The sequence below is a fragment of the Pinus tabuliformis genome, chromosome 7, assembly GCF_031772625.1.
Source record: "Pinus tabuliformis cultivar Carrire ecotype Pingquan chromosome 7, CPIR1, whole genome shotgun sequence".
NCBI lineage: Eukaryota > Viridiplantae > Streptophyta > Pinopsida > Pinales > Pinaceae > Pinus > Pinus tabuliformis.
This window is the reverse complement of record NC_142293.1, coordinates 274,784,975-274,800,558: the sequence shown is the minus strand read 5'-3', so window position 1 is coordinate 274,800,558 and position 15,584 is coordinate 274,784,975. Positions and strand designations below refer to the sequence as shown.

Genomic DNA, 15,584 nt, shown 5'->3' with positions numbered 1-15,584 from the left:
AAATGTCTGGTGCAATTTTATGTTACGTCTTAGTCCCTCAACTAATCTAAACCCACCAAACGTTTTTCAACTTGATTCTCTGGATTTGGAAATTCCCAACCCCACTGCGGCCTCTCAATCAGGAAAATCGTACCGGAATGTCAGTGACTCATAGGTCACCAACTTCCGTGGATGATTGAGTCCGTATAACGACTTGGTTCCAAATGTCCTTTGGCACAATTATTAGGTGACAAATACTCGTTCCACTTCACTGTATTGCAATTTTTAAGTTTCGGGTACATGAGATTAGAGGCGAGGCAATCATGGGCAATTTAACTGCCCGAGTACTGTACTTTATAGTCGGCAGGAGACAATTCTAGTGGAGTTGCCACAGAGCGCTACTACGACCATGGAGAAATTGAGTGCACATGAGCATCAGATAAATCTGGTGGAGTTACCAGAGAGCTGTATATCCGCTATTCTTTCCTTCACTACTCCACGTGATATCTGTAGACTCTCAGCCGTCTCCAAAGTGGTCAGATCTGCGTCCTATGACGAATCCCTCTGGAACAAATTCATTCCTCAGAAATGCTACCAGGTCCTGCCCAGGACCGTTATTTCCGTTGCGCACTCTTCAAAGGGAGAACTCTACTTTCGCCTCTGCGAATCGATTCTCCTAGACCGGGGAACAAAGGTATATATACATAATAATTGTTAATATCTTTCGTGGGTTATTTTTGGAGATAAATTGTGCATAAGTAGAAACTAGTTCATATCAATTTATTAATAGAAACAGAAACATATATATATATAATCTCCAAAAATAAATAATCATGATGAACGACTGTGAAAGCTTAAATGCTCAAAATATCTATTATTATTCAAAGCTGACTATAGATTTTGGTCAATTGAATCGACAATTCATTTATTTATAATTTTTTTGCGGAAACAATAGAGATTTTGGCTGGAGAAATCCATAGGGAGGATAGGTTACACGCTATCTGCAAGGCACTTAGACATTGTTTCGGGAGATGATCAACACTATTGGCATTGGCCATCGAGACAGGATTCCAGCTAAGATTTTAGCATCAATTTTATTATTTTATTAGGTTGAATAGTTGTTAAAAATAATAATAATTTATTATAGACAAATATCAAATTAGTATGGATAGGTTACACGCTATCTGCAAGGCACTTAGACATTGTTTCGGGAGATGATCAACACTATTGGCATTGGCCATCGAGACAGGATTCCAGCTAAGATTTTAGCATCAATTTTATTATTTTATTAGGTTGAATAGTTGTTAAAAATAATAATAATTTATTATAGACAAATATCAAATTAGTATGGTGTTAGTAAATTTGCCTGGATGTTAAAAATGGTTAGAATTTTGTAATATTTTTTTTTAATTATAGTAACAAAAGAGTTTGAATTTTATTTGTACGGTTGAAATGGATTCAACATTAAAAAACACTTAAACACTCAAAATCTTAAAATTTAACTATTATAATTTGGATTTACAAAAATCTCTATTTAACTTTATCAAAATATTACCCGAATTTCAATAATTTTATAGACAATTTTGAAGCCTAATTAAACTTAGTATATGCGATTGCATCGGTAGCAGTTGTTTGATTGCTTTATTGGTAAACAAACTACTAATTTATTTGTTAAAGGCTAACCTGGAAAAGACTCTGCCTTCAATTCTGAAAATCTTGCATTATGCATCATACTGGAGATCCCGCAGGATTTTCTTGAACTTGATATAAAGTTCATATAAATTGTGCGTTCAGATTTGAAGAGACTGCGGAATTGTTAATGATTTGCTGGCTGGAGGTCCAAGGTGCTATTGACTGCAGCCTTTTGTCAGCTAATACCGTGTACAAAGTGGTGTTTCTACTTAAATTTGGTGAACAATCCAGCGGGTGGAGTGGAATGTCCATTAGGTTTTCGGTTACAACGCCAGACGGAAATGACATGGAATTGGAGCAGCTTTTGACGGAAGAAGCAGAGGAAAGGAAACGTATAAATGCAAGTGGATGGACGGAAGTGGTCGCAGGAGAATTCACAGTGCGTTTGGAGGAAGATAACGGTGATGAAAATCCTTCTGTAGTCAGATTTGCCATGAATGACGAGAAACTGAATTGGTGGAAAGGTGGACTTCTTATAGATGGAGTGACCCTAGAACCTATCACTACTTAATGGCATTCAGGTTGCAGTGGATTGCAGAGATCTTTCTTGGTCATGTTTCTTAATTTATTTTTTGTTTTTGTTTTATAAGATTGACAATTTGTTATTATGGAGATCCTGGATTCAGTTAAGGAGATTGTTATTATACTTCTGAGCTTATTGTCGACCAGCTTAACTACACAAATAAATTGAGTTTCAGAGTTATACCAATCTCTATATTAATTGGCAAACGCCTTACCATGCAGTACATCCACTATTCAACTTAGCTCAATCAATTAATAAAATTATATATAACATAATTTAGACAATTTTGAACCAAAGGATGAAATGGAAGAACACCGCAAATCCGTCCAAATAGCCCTTCTTGTGCGAACCTTACTTTGGATCTCCGCTAAGATTCTTATAGAGCTCGTTGATTGGTTCAGGTTTCCAAATAAAGAAAATAGTCGATGGATATTCGTTCTTCATTGAAGTAGCGGCTATGTGAAATTGTTTGTATTACTTTGCCAATTGGTTTAGTTTCAAGACTTTTATTGATAGCTCTGTATGTATTAGAATAGGATATTTAGAATTTTATTTGAATTATTGATGATTATTAGAAACTGTTTTAAATTTGACTTTTTTAATTATTTTTTTAATAACTAGTTCAGGGCTTATTTTATAAAGTTTAATTCTGGGTATGGATGTTTCTATGCTATTTAAGCAGCTTCTATGCTATTTAAACAATTGTGAATATTGTCTTGGGGACCAATTACTACAATCCCAAAGATGGATCATATACAATCGATTTATGAAGTAGATGTGATTACTTATATATTTAGTGGGTGTTGTCCTCCTCCAACAACTTTGTACTAATAGATACACTTGACTTTAATAGAGAAAATGTGAAATCTATCATTATTCCAAAGCTTTTTTAATTGTTTAATTCTACTATCTTACTAGTTATTAGAAAATGTTTGAGGAAGGTCTTAATTTAATTTGGAAACATGTGATTTTTTATAAATCCTTGTTTTTTAAAGTTTCATCCTAACTCTATGTCAATTAATTTAATTCTAATTTAGGTTCACTTCCCCAATGTGTAATTACTTCTTTTAATATTTATAAGTTTTTGGGTATAGTGATTTTTTTTTGGAACTTAAATAAAATCATTTTCTCTAAGGATGATCTCCTTCTTCCTTGAAAAATGGTACCATAATAAAATAAAGATATTGAAATTTTTATAAGGAACCATTGTTGGATAATGTTCATGATCAAAATGAGGTAACAAAATCATAAGTTGAACATGGAACCCAATGCTTCTCAAGGAATAAGTAGGAAACATGGATATGGATATTGAGCTTTCCTCCTCAAGAGAGGGATTTATGCCTTAAACATTTTAAAATAAAATAAGGAGACTTCATGAAACTAATGATGTTGATAAGGAATTGATCCCATACATAATTCTCAGCATACAAACCTTATGACTTGTAGTTAATCAAGGTGACATTTCTTTATAAACAATGAATAAGAAAAATAAAATACCCTCTCCATAACACACATACATAAATTAAATTAATTATATATATATATATATATATATATATATATATATATATATAATTGCACTAAGAAGCACTCTACAACCCATTATGGGGGAGATGTTTGGGTGATTGTAAAATGAGTGTAAAATGTAAATGTTAACATATTCAAATGATATGTTTTAAATAACTAAGTTTGATCAATTGAAAATATAGCATATATATTGTACATCTATAATTATAAGGACTAGGGTATTAATCTCGCTTCATAACAAGAATCTTAGATTTTGTAAGCTCGAGTCTTCTTTATCAAATGGTTTGAAGTGCTAATCAATCTGTGCGGGACTTCTTTTGAACAAGACATGGAAAGTTTAAAGGCTTGTTTTTGAATTTTGTTATGCAGCAACAACAACAAATTCTTAATCTACCACAAAACTTTAATCACAAATATTGAATGCAATTTACCAATTTACCATAAAGCTCCAATTACAAAGCCTTTTATAAATTGTAATTTATTAATTTTTTTAGATTTTTATATAATTCCTTATTTTCAATGAAAAATAACACGTTGAAAACTCTCGATATCACTCATAACGCTAAGCACAATACTATGCTTAAATTTAAACTCCTGGATAGACATATTAAACAAATCAAGAAAGAGAAGATGATTTATCTCTTTAACCAACACCATGAATCACCTTTCTTCCTTACCAATAAGAACGGGAATGAATCTATCTCTAACTCTTCCTGGGTTCCTTGGTATTCATAAACTCACCTTTCTTCCTTACCAATAAAAACGGGAATGAATCCATCACTAACTCTTCCTTGGTATTCAAAAACTTCATATGAGCCTAGTGAAACCAGACCAGATTCTTCCTTACCAATAAAAACGGGAATGAATCCATCGCTAACTCTTCCTTGGTATTTAAAAACTTCGTATAAGCGTAATGAAACTAGACTAGAGTGAGTGAACCATCCTGATAAATGATGGCACCAAATATAGAACCATTAGAATTAGTTTAAAATGGAATATGGCCTAATTTGAAACTTAAACATATGAAAAAAATTAAATTTATAAATTTAAATAAAACGGAAAATATAAATTTCTTATAATAAATTTCACTAGATAATTTGCAAGAATTGCATGTACTTAATGATCGAAATATACATAAATTTTCCAAATCTTCCCCATACCATAAAGCATGTTATTGTGAAAAAAATTTACAATCGTGAATGCCATCATATGTTAAGACGAAGTATATCGAGAACATTGGTTAGAAATGTAGGCAAGTTATTCCATTATGTTATTCTTAGGCAAGTTATTCTATTATGTTATTTTTTTATTAGGTTATTATTAATAATAAGTTATATTATGTAGAGTATGGTATATTGGAGGTAGAGAAAATTTGAAGGATGGAAAATTATCTTGATGTTTAAAAATATCGACGAATTTCACTACTCCCTAATATGTAAAATATAAAAAATATATTGATATATATGTAAAATTATTGAAATTTATAATGATTTTTTATATAGCCTCTAGATAAATTTGGCGATTTTTAAGGTAAAATAATTTTATATTGTAAAATTTGGGCTAATCATGTTTAGAAAAAATGGCGCATATTAGCCCTTAAAATTTTCCATGGTTAAAAATGTCTTAGTACTAGAAGAAAAAAATATATATATATATATATATATATATATATATATATATATGAATTATTATTATTTAAATTTATTTTTTTCATACCACGACATTTCCTCACAGTATGCTTAAAGTAATATATATATATATATATATATATATATATATATATATATATATATATATATATATATATATATATCAGATAGAGGTTGGGGATTTTTTTGTTCTCTTAAGTTATTATTAATATTAAGTTATATTAAGCCCAAACTTTTAGTTTTTTCTGCTAACTAATGGGAATTTGAAAAGCCCTAAGAACTTTAAAGCACATATTTAATAAATATATAAAAAAACTAATAATTTCTAAACATAGAATTAGAAATAAAAATATTTATAAATAATATAAATAATAACTATAAATTATGTCTATTTTACGATATATAATAAAATAATGATCATATATATAATCATTATATTTAAGAATTTTATATTTAAATTCAATTAATAAACATGTAAAATTTTAATACTTATAATGAATTTTTTTATAATAAATTTATGTTTAGATACATATCATCAAATCTATATATATTACATTAAATATTTAAATTATTTTTTTTATAAAATATGTAAAAAAATATATTTAAATTAAAAAAATTATAAAATATATAAAAAATTATCAACACATATATATTTTATATATAGTATGAGTGTTTTAATAAGACAAAAGACAAAAATGTTTATATATATATATATATATGAATTTGAAATTTATGTAGATATAAAAAATATTATGAAAGATTATTATATATCCATTTTAATTATGGAGAAAATCAAAAGTGTCAACATTTTCTTAAATTTGACAATAAAAAGTTTGTGTATTAAATTTTTTTATACTTTTATCTTTCGGATGCTTGGTAGATCCAAATTAAGACTAATTTTAAGTTTATAACTACATTATATACTCTCTTGCAAAAGTTGGTCTATTTTTACACAAATAATTATGTCTATCTATTTTGAAATAGAACTATTAAAATTTTAGTTTAATATTAATAATTATTTAGTAAATAATGCGATTTAACTTGTATGAAATATTTTTTTTTAAGTATATATATTTAATTGATATATTAATTTTCTTTATTATTATTATTAATTAATATTTTAAATAAAATTACAATTTAATTAATAGTTATATATTTCTAATTAAATATTTTTTTATATATTTATTATAAATTAATTTTTATTCATCTATATCATTTATTAACCATTGTATTAGTATCCAATCCAATCCAAATATTTCAACATAAATTTTAGAGGGCTTTTAAAATTTCGAATGTTTTCCGGTCAAATCTTCATTTGTATTGGCCAGAAGAGCAGGTAAATTTAACTCAAAATTATAATTCCAATTAATCCTTATAAAGTTATGAACAAAATCCAATTAATCCTTATAAAGTTATGAACAAATTAGACGTGAAAATTTTGAATTTTTTGTGGTCACATATTCATTGGTATTCAGGAGCAGTTAAATTTAACTCAAACGTATAATTCCAATCCATCCAAATTGGACCACAAAATAAGAAACCTACCCACAAAAAAGAAGTCCAAAACGTCTAGTGCAATTTTACGTTACGTCTTAGTCCGTCAACCAATCCAACGCCAGCAAAACGTTGTTCAACTTGATTCTCTGGATTTAGAAAATCCCAACCCCACTGCGACCTCTCAATCAGGAAAATCGTACCGGAATGTCACTGACTCATTTGTTTTTATACGTTACCAACCTCCGTGGATGATTGACTCCGTATAACGACTTGGTTCCAGATTTCCTTTGGCACAATTATTAGCTGACAAATACTCGTTCGACTTCACTGTTTCGCAATTTTTAAGAGTTGGTAGCTACATGAGATTCGTGGCGAGGCAATCATGGGCAATTTAACTGCCCGAGTACTCTGCAACCTGCATGAGACAATTCTGGTGGAGTTGCCACAGAACGCTATCACGACCATGGATAAATGGAGTGCACATGAGGATCAAAAAAATCTGGTGGAGTTACCAGAGAGTTGTATATCTGCTATTCTTTCCTTCACTACCCCACGTGATATTTGTAGACTCTCAGCCGTCTCCAAAGTGTTCAGATCTGCGACCTATGACGACTCGCTCTGGAACAAATTCATTCCTCAGAAATGCTACCAGGTCCTGCTCAGGGCTCTTATCCCCGTTGCATACTCTTCAAAGAGAGAACTCTACTTTCGCCTCTGCGAATCGATTCTCATAGATGGAGGAACAAAGGTATTTATACATACATAAGTGTTGGTTTGTTAATATTTTTAGTGGGTTGTTTTTGGAGATAAATTGTGTATCAGTAGAAATCAGTTTAAATCAATTTATTAATAAAAATAGAAAGAGAAACATAAATAAAAATATATATAAACAAGTTCATCATACTCATTTGTATATATATATATACATACAGATACAGAAACAGAAACAACGAAATATATATATATATATATATATATATATAAAATAATCTCCCAGAATAAATAATCATGATGAACGCTTAAATGCTCAAAATATCTATTATTATTCAAAGCTGACTATAAATTTTGGTGAACCGAATCGATAATCCATTTATTTATATTTTTTTTGCGGTAACCATAGAGATTTTGGCTGGAGAAATCCATAGGGAAGATCGGTTACACGCTATCTGCAAGGCACTTAGACATTGTTTCGGGAGTTGATCAACACTATTGGCATTGGCCATCTAGACAGGATTCCAGGTAAGATTTTACCTACCAATTTTGCAAGTAAGATTTTAGCATCAATTTTATGATTTTATTATCATGATTAGTTATGAATAATAATAATAATCTATTAGAAAGATACCAAATTTTAGTATGGTGTGAGTGTGAGTAAATTTGGTTTGATGGTTAAAAATGGTTGGAATGTTGTAGTTTTTTTTCAAAAATTTTGATAGGAAAAGTCTGAATTTCTTTTTTATGGTTGAAATGGATTCAACAACATAAAAAACACTTGGACACCCAAAATCTTAAAATTTAACGGATGTAAACTGGATTTACAAAAATCTCTACTAAATTTTATGAAAATATTATCCAAATTTCCATAATTTATAGACAAATTTGCAACCTAGTTAGACTTGGTATATGGTATTGATGAGTAGTTAGACTTGGTATATGGGATTGATGAGTAGTTGTTTGATTGCTTTATTTGTAAACAAACTACTAATTTAATTGTTAAACCTCGAAAAGACTCTGCCTTCAATTCTGAAAATCTTGTTAAGGACTATTTATTTGCTGCCAGGTTTGTTGCATTATTTTGGAAGACATTATGCATCATACTGTTGGGTATTTTTCAATGGTGAAATACCAAAACCAAACAAACATTAACACCACAGAGGCAATGCTCTGTTTCCACGGATCTTTGTGCACAGGGAAGTTTTTAATAAAAGTTGACTGAACAGAATATTACACACCATAAAAACATTTCTATTCATTAAAACAAAAACACTGATACACATTCATCCTCTTTCACTCAGAGGGATTTACCAAAAATACATTTAGCCAACTCTGATTTTCTCTCCACCTAAGAGTTCACTGTGCTGGGTTTTAGTGCTGTAAAACCCCTTTTCCATTCATTGGTGTGAAAAACATTTTACACACATACTACTGTAAAGTAAATTTACATTTACATCTGAGTGAAATCCTTTTTTTTACATTCCTGGATTTTCACATTACAAAAAAAACTTATGCATTCTTTTCTTTTGCATTTCAATGCAAATCCAATTCATTAATAAAATCTATGCACTATTGTGCAATGTCTTCACCTGCTTCATGTGCGCTCCCCTGTTCTCTTCACTCACACTGCTGTGCATAAACTTCTATTTCATTTTTGCTCCACACCGGGCTCTCACACTACATACATACCTTTTTATTACAATGAGAAAACTGGATTATTTGTGCACTGCTGTGCAACAATACATATAGTTTTTCCGCTGCTGCTACGTTTCTCCCATGCCCAATAACAACTCCATAATACTCCTCGCTGCTGCGAACACATATGTATTTGTTCTACTCCCGTGTGCGATAATACAATGCCATACAAAGTCAACGTTTTACAAAAAAATATTTTTATGTGTCAACAAAACTAAATGTCATATTATGTGCCGTATGGACAAAACTTAAAAGTTTACCAACGCATATGACATTGCATTAAAACAGGTATGGTCAACCAGACTTAGTTTTTACTCCACGCAAACCTTGATTTGATGCGGGCGGGCTGCATCTTCGGAGATCGACGGCTGACTACACGCAACCAGATCGGACGACTGTGATGAATATCGGAAGCCACTTTAATGCTGAGCTTTAGCACCCGAGAAAGTGACTTTGGCTGATGTCAGGTGAGAAACACGTGGCGCCACCATATTCCATCGGGTTCGTTTGCCGGATTATTCCTTCGCCGGAAAGCTGGTCCGAGAAGTTCCAAGCGGGTATGCAGAAACGATGTTGCCGCTGCGTTGAAATTACGATTTCAACACTCCCCTTTAATTTCAACAGCTGGGCATTCGGTCATACCCAGACTCTTCCTCTCGTAGAGGGATTCCTTAGTACTGTTGTTACAAAGATATCTTCCTCACATAGAGGGATTCACCAACTGCTTCTGATGCAGTTCACAAACAAACAAAGTTGTCTTCCTCTTAATAGAGGGATTAACATGAAACTGTGCTTAAGAGCACCTTCCTCATGACAGAGGGATTCACCAGTTATAAAAAAACATCTTCCTCTTAACAGAGGGATTTACCAAACTATGCTAAAGAGCATCTTCCTCTCAACAGAGGGATTCACCAATGACTATGCTGAAAAGCACCTTCCTCTTTAATAGAGGGTTTCACCAAATGACTGTGCTAAAAAGCACCTTCCTCATTAACAGAGGGATTACAAACAGACACTGCTTTACATGCAGTTTAAAAAACAAACAATCATTGCACTGCTGTGTGTGCAAACTCATTACATTATGCTACTGCACTGTTGTGCCATCTTCTTTACTGTGTCTACCCCACACTGCTGTGTCTACACTTGCACTGCTTCTGTACTTTTCAAAGACAAAATACTCTGTCCTTTTCTGGAACAATTACACTGTCCCAATTTTCAAATTTACACTGCTGTGTGTAAACATTTCTTACACTTACTGCTGTTGCATATATTGCATTTCAATTCAATGAACAACACATTCATTACAGTTACATATACTGATGTAAACAAAATTTTCTTTTACATGTGTTGCTGTCCATTACCTTTTATTTCTTCAACAAAACTTCATGCTACTGCATTTTCTTATTTGCATTTCTGTGTGCTTCTCCTTCTTGCCATCATGCTGTTGTCCATAACTTCTGTTAACACGGGCTGCTGCCTTTTCTTTTTACACCCTTGCTTCACACAATCTTCATCTTCATTTTTTTTATTTTCATAATGCACTGCTGTGCAATTCCTTTCGATTTTCTGCTGCCGCAAACATTCTCATTCACCCATGTGCATTAAAAATCTGTTGTCCCTGTTTTTCTTTATGCGTTTCTTTGCATGCTGCATTGCATATGAAGAAAAAAAACATTACATTTTTTTTACTGCTGTGTAACAAAAATTTCATTGCATTCTCAGCCACTGGGCATTTACGCTCTGCTGCGTTTTGCCTTCTTCTCATTTTCTTCTCACTGCTTTGCATTTTCATTCCCAATACAAAACATTTCATCTGCTGTGCATTACACTCATTCTGCTGTGAGTATATTCTCTAACATTACATAGAATGAAACTACCTTCCATTGCCATGCAAAAATTCAAAACTGCTGTTCATTCTAATCCATGTGCTCCAAAAAAAATTTCCAAACTGCTGTTTTATGTTCTGTCTTCCCACTGCTGTGAGGGTCTCCATGCCCTGCATTTCTCTCTTATCTCGCTGCTGCTCTTTACATTTGAGCGCTGCCCCATTTCTTCTTTATGCATTTCTGTGCATATTGCATAAACACAAAGCAAAAACATTGCTGATTTCATCACTGCTGCATATTACCTTTTAGAGGGATTAACAAAGATTTCATTTGCAACTGCTGCGCTGCAATACATCCTCCATCAACAAATGACTGTTAATACAGTTCAGCAAACAAAAATTACAAGCTCCCCTTTAATGTATGCTTGTCTTCTTTTGGCAGACTCTTCTCAAAACAAATTTAGATCCACTGGGGAGTTCAAGGGGTTTTCAGATTGCCTTTCCTTCCTTCTCCATACTTGTGTAACTTTCTTCTTTTGCATGGGTCTAGCTTGCATAGGAGCCCATGTTAAGTTACAGTCTCGTGCCATATGCCCAATGTTATGACACTTGAAACATTCAACTTTATTCATGAATGAGAATTCATGATTTCTTCCAAAATTGTTTCTTGGAGATTTTTGGAGACCACAACATTTATCTTTATGAAATGCTCTACAGTCTTTTGCCATATGACCAAAGTTTGAACAAGCATAACAATAACCATAAAATGAACTTTGGTACCTGGGAGATGGAGGTTTCCTTGATGTACTTCTGAAGCCTTGCTGCCTTGAGATCCTTTGATGATCACCATTGCCTCTTGCCTCTTTGACATCAACTACATTTCTTCTTGGAGCTGGTTTTCTGCTTGGAGTAGGATTTCTTCTATTGCAGCCTTCATTTTTCTCCTTGCCTTTGCTGGAACTAGGAGCATCACCATCTCTTTCTGGCTTCTTCACATCTCCTTTGCTTAAAGCATCCTCATCCTTGTTTGAGGGTTCAGCTACATACCCAAGTCCTGATTTATCAAATGGAGATCTATGATAGCTGAGCATGGCATCCAATGCTTGAGAGCTCTTCATGATCTTGTTCATCCCTTCAACCTTTTTCCTGAGGAGGACAATCTCTTCTTCCAACTTTTCACATACATTATTTTTCTTTGCTAGTTGTCCCTCAGTTTCTTCCTTGCTACGAGTAGCTTCAGCTACTACTATTTTGAGGGAGATGATATCTGACTTCATTTTGGAGATTTCTTCTTGACTGCTCTCCATTTTCTTTTCAGCTCCTTGTGCCTGCTTCCTGGCTTCTTATAGTTCGGACTTAAGGGAGGAGACCTCTACCTTGTACTGTCCAATCTCTTCCACAAGCTTATTCACTCTCTTGTGCCTTTGTTCAAGTTGACTTGTCAAGGCATCTTCCTGCTTCTTTGCCTTGTTCAGCTGATTTGTCATGGATATGACTTCTTCATGATGTTTCCTCTTGCATTGATCCAGCTCCTTCTTGAGCTTGGCAAGCTCTTCATCCCTTTCTTTTACTTGAAGCTTGTTGAGGTCAAGCTTTTCATTCTCAGCTTCTATGATGGGTTCATGACTTTCTTCTTGACTCATTGTCATGGTCAGTGCTCCCTTTGCATGAAGGTCATGCAGTCTGTCCCATATATCTTTTGCTGATGTATATTTTCCTAGATTCCTCTTCACAGAATCAGGGAGTCCATCCAAGATAGTCTTTGCTGCTTGTGCATCATACTCCATGGATTCTTTATCCATCTTGCTGTCATCAATCACTGACTCCCAGACTTCAATCCCCTCAGACATTAGGAAAGCCCTCATCATTATTTCCCATACATCAAAGTTTCCATCAAACTTTGGGGTTTCAAATAGAATGTATTCTAATGGATTGCCTTCTAGTTTAGTAGAGGAGGGAGGCACATTTTTAGCAGGCTTGGAGGCTTTCTTCTTTGACCTTGCCATTCTTATCTAGGCTTTAAATACTTGACTGTGTTTTTTTTAAATCACTGACTGTTTCTTCAATAGTAACACAAAGGAAAGCTTTGAGAAATACCTTAACCCTTTTCGCTGAGGCTTCACACTGCTGGAGAGGTTTGACTGCTGCAACCACACCTTCCTTCAGATTCTTTGAGTCTTCAAAGAGCCTGGACTAGCTCCGATACCACTGTTGGGTATTTTTACATGGGAAAATACCAAAACCAATCATGCAAATACCACAGAGCCAATGCTCTGTTTCATTTCTTCCAGGACCTTTGCACAGCGAAGCTATTAAAAACAAAATGACTCAAAACAGTCCATTTCACAGCCATAAAATACTTCTATTGCTTAAAAACAAAAACTGTTACACACTTCATCCTCTGCGCAGAGAGGGATTCACTGGAGAAACTCTGTCTCCTCATTTCTGGTCTTCCACTGCTGTGGGCATTACAACAACTTCTGTTTTACAATGGGGTAAAAAAAATTACATCCCCTGCTCCTGATATCTCGCACTGCTGTGCGTTTAACATTTACCACAAAATTACATACGCCTCTGTTCAGTTTTTACCGCACTGCTGTGCGTTCATTACAACAAAAATTTACATGCGCACCGAGCGCAGCCACCACACTCACACACTAAAAACTTTCTACATGCGCAGACACAATACATCAAAACATTTCCATGAAAAATAGCGTGCAGGCACCACAACTCTAAAAACTACCACGCATTGACTTTTTACTACACTTATGCATGAGGGCTCAACATAATGTTTTACATAAAACATACATACCAAAAATATTACGCCCCCTCACCGTGCGCAGGTACAATTACTCATAAAAAATGCACCTTACCACGACCAACTGCGGGCTTACATAATATATATAAAACATATAAAAAATATAAAACGTATGTGCCCATAACCATTTAAGACGGGCCTCCACCAAACAATACGAACAACATTAAAAACCATAAGTTCATCCATCCGGCGGTCAACGCAAAAAGACTTCCACTCCACGCAAAATTAATTCGCTGCAGGCCCGTATGCACCTTCAGAGATCGACGGTGGAGATCGATGGAACTGATCGAACTGATGGAACTGATCGAACATTATGCATCATACAGGAGATCCCGCAAGATTTTCTTGAACTTGATATAAAGTTGATATAAATTGTGCGTTCAGATTTGAAGAGACTGCGGAATTGTTAATGATTTGCTGGCTGGAGGTCCGAGGTGCTATTGACTGCAGTCTTTTGTCCGCTAATACCGTGTACAAAGTGGTGTTTCTACTTAAATTTGGTGAACAATCCAGCGGGTGGAGTGGAATGCCCATTAGGTTTTCAGTTACAACGCCAGCCGGAAATGAGATGGAATTGGAGCACCTTTTGACAGAAGCAGATGAAAGGAAACGTATAAATGAAAGTGGATGGATGGAAGTGGTTTCGGGAGAATTTGCAGTGCATACGGAGGAAGATAACCATGATGAAAATTCTTCTGTCGTCAAATTTGCTATGAATGACGAGAAACTGAATAAGTGGAAAGGTGGACTTCTTATAGATGGAGTGACCCCAGAACCTATCACTACTTAATGACATTTAGGTTGCAGCGGATTGCAGAGATCTTTCTTGTTCATGTCTCTTAATTTAAGTTTTGTTTTTGTTTTATAAGATCTACAATTTATTATTGTGGAGATCCTGGATTCAGTTAATGAGACTGCTATTATACTTTTGACGTTAGTGTATGTTGGGTATTTTTCTGGTAAAATACCAAAAACAAAAAAAACTAAAGACACAGAGGCAATGCTCTGTTTCCTTTGCTCCACACGATCTTTTGCACAGGGAAGCCAAAAAAAAATTCTTGAGAACAGAGTATTACATACCCAGAAAAAGATTTCTATTCATTAAAACAAAATGCCTAAAAAAAAATAACATTCAGCCAACAAAAATATTTACTCTTTCTCCACTTGAGAATTTACACTGCTGGGAAAAATTCTCATTTTCTTTTACTGTTGTAAAATCCTTTTACATTTACTACTGTAAAATAATTTTTTACATGTGAAGTAAATCTTACATTATATTCACAATAAAAAAAAGTTTTTCTCACACCATACAAATCTTCATTCGTTCTTCCCTTTTTGAGCAACCAACAAAACTCAGGTTTTATATTTCGCACTGCTGTGCGTTCATCTCCTCCTTGCTTGACATGCTGTTCAGTTCATAACTTATGCACTGCTGCGCACTCTTCTCTGTTCTCTTTCGCTCCCCCGAGCTCTCATATTACAATGGTCAACACAACAAAAAAAAATAATATATCACATTTTTATGCATATTAATATATTTCGTATATAAAAACTTAAATACATTACCTACACCTATGACAACGCATTAATAAAAAAACTGCGATCAACCAAACTTTAGTTTTACTCCACGCAATGTAATTAATTCGATGCAGGCTCGTATGCATG

General features: G+C 33.6%; 2 pseudogenes; both read left to right on the top strand.

The window, feature by feature from the left end:
• The first annotated feature begins 388 nt into the window (after positions 1-388).
• LOC149246945 (putative F-box protein PP2-B12 pseudogene) lies at positions 389-2,182 on the top strand (annotated as a pseudogene).
• Positions 2,183-7,249: 5,067 nt separating this feature from the next.
• LOC149246944 (putative F-box protein PP2-B12 pseudogene) lies at positions 7,250-14,709 on the top strand (annotated as a pseudogene).
• Positions 14,710-15,584: the final 875 nt, after the last annotated feature.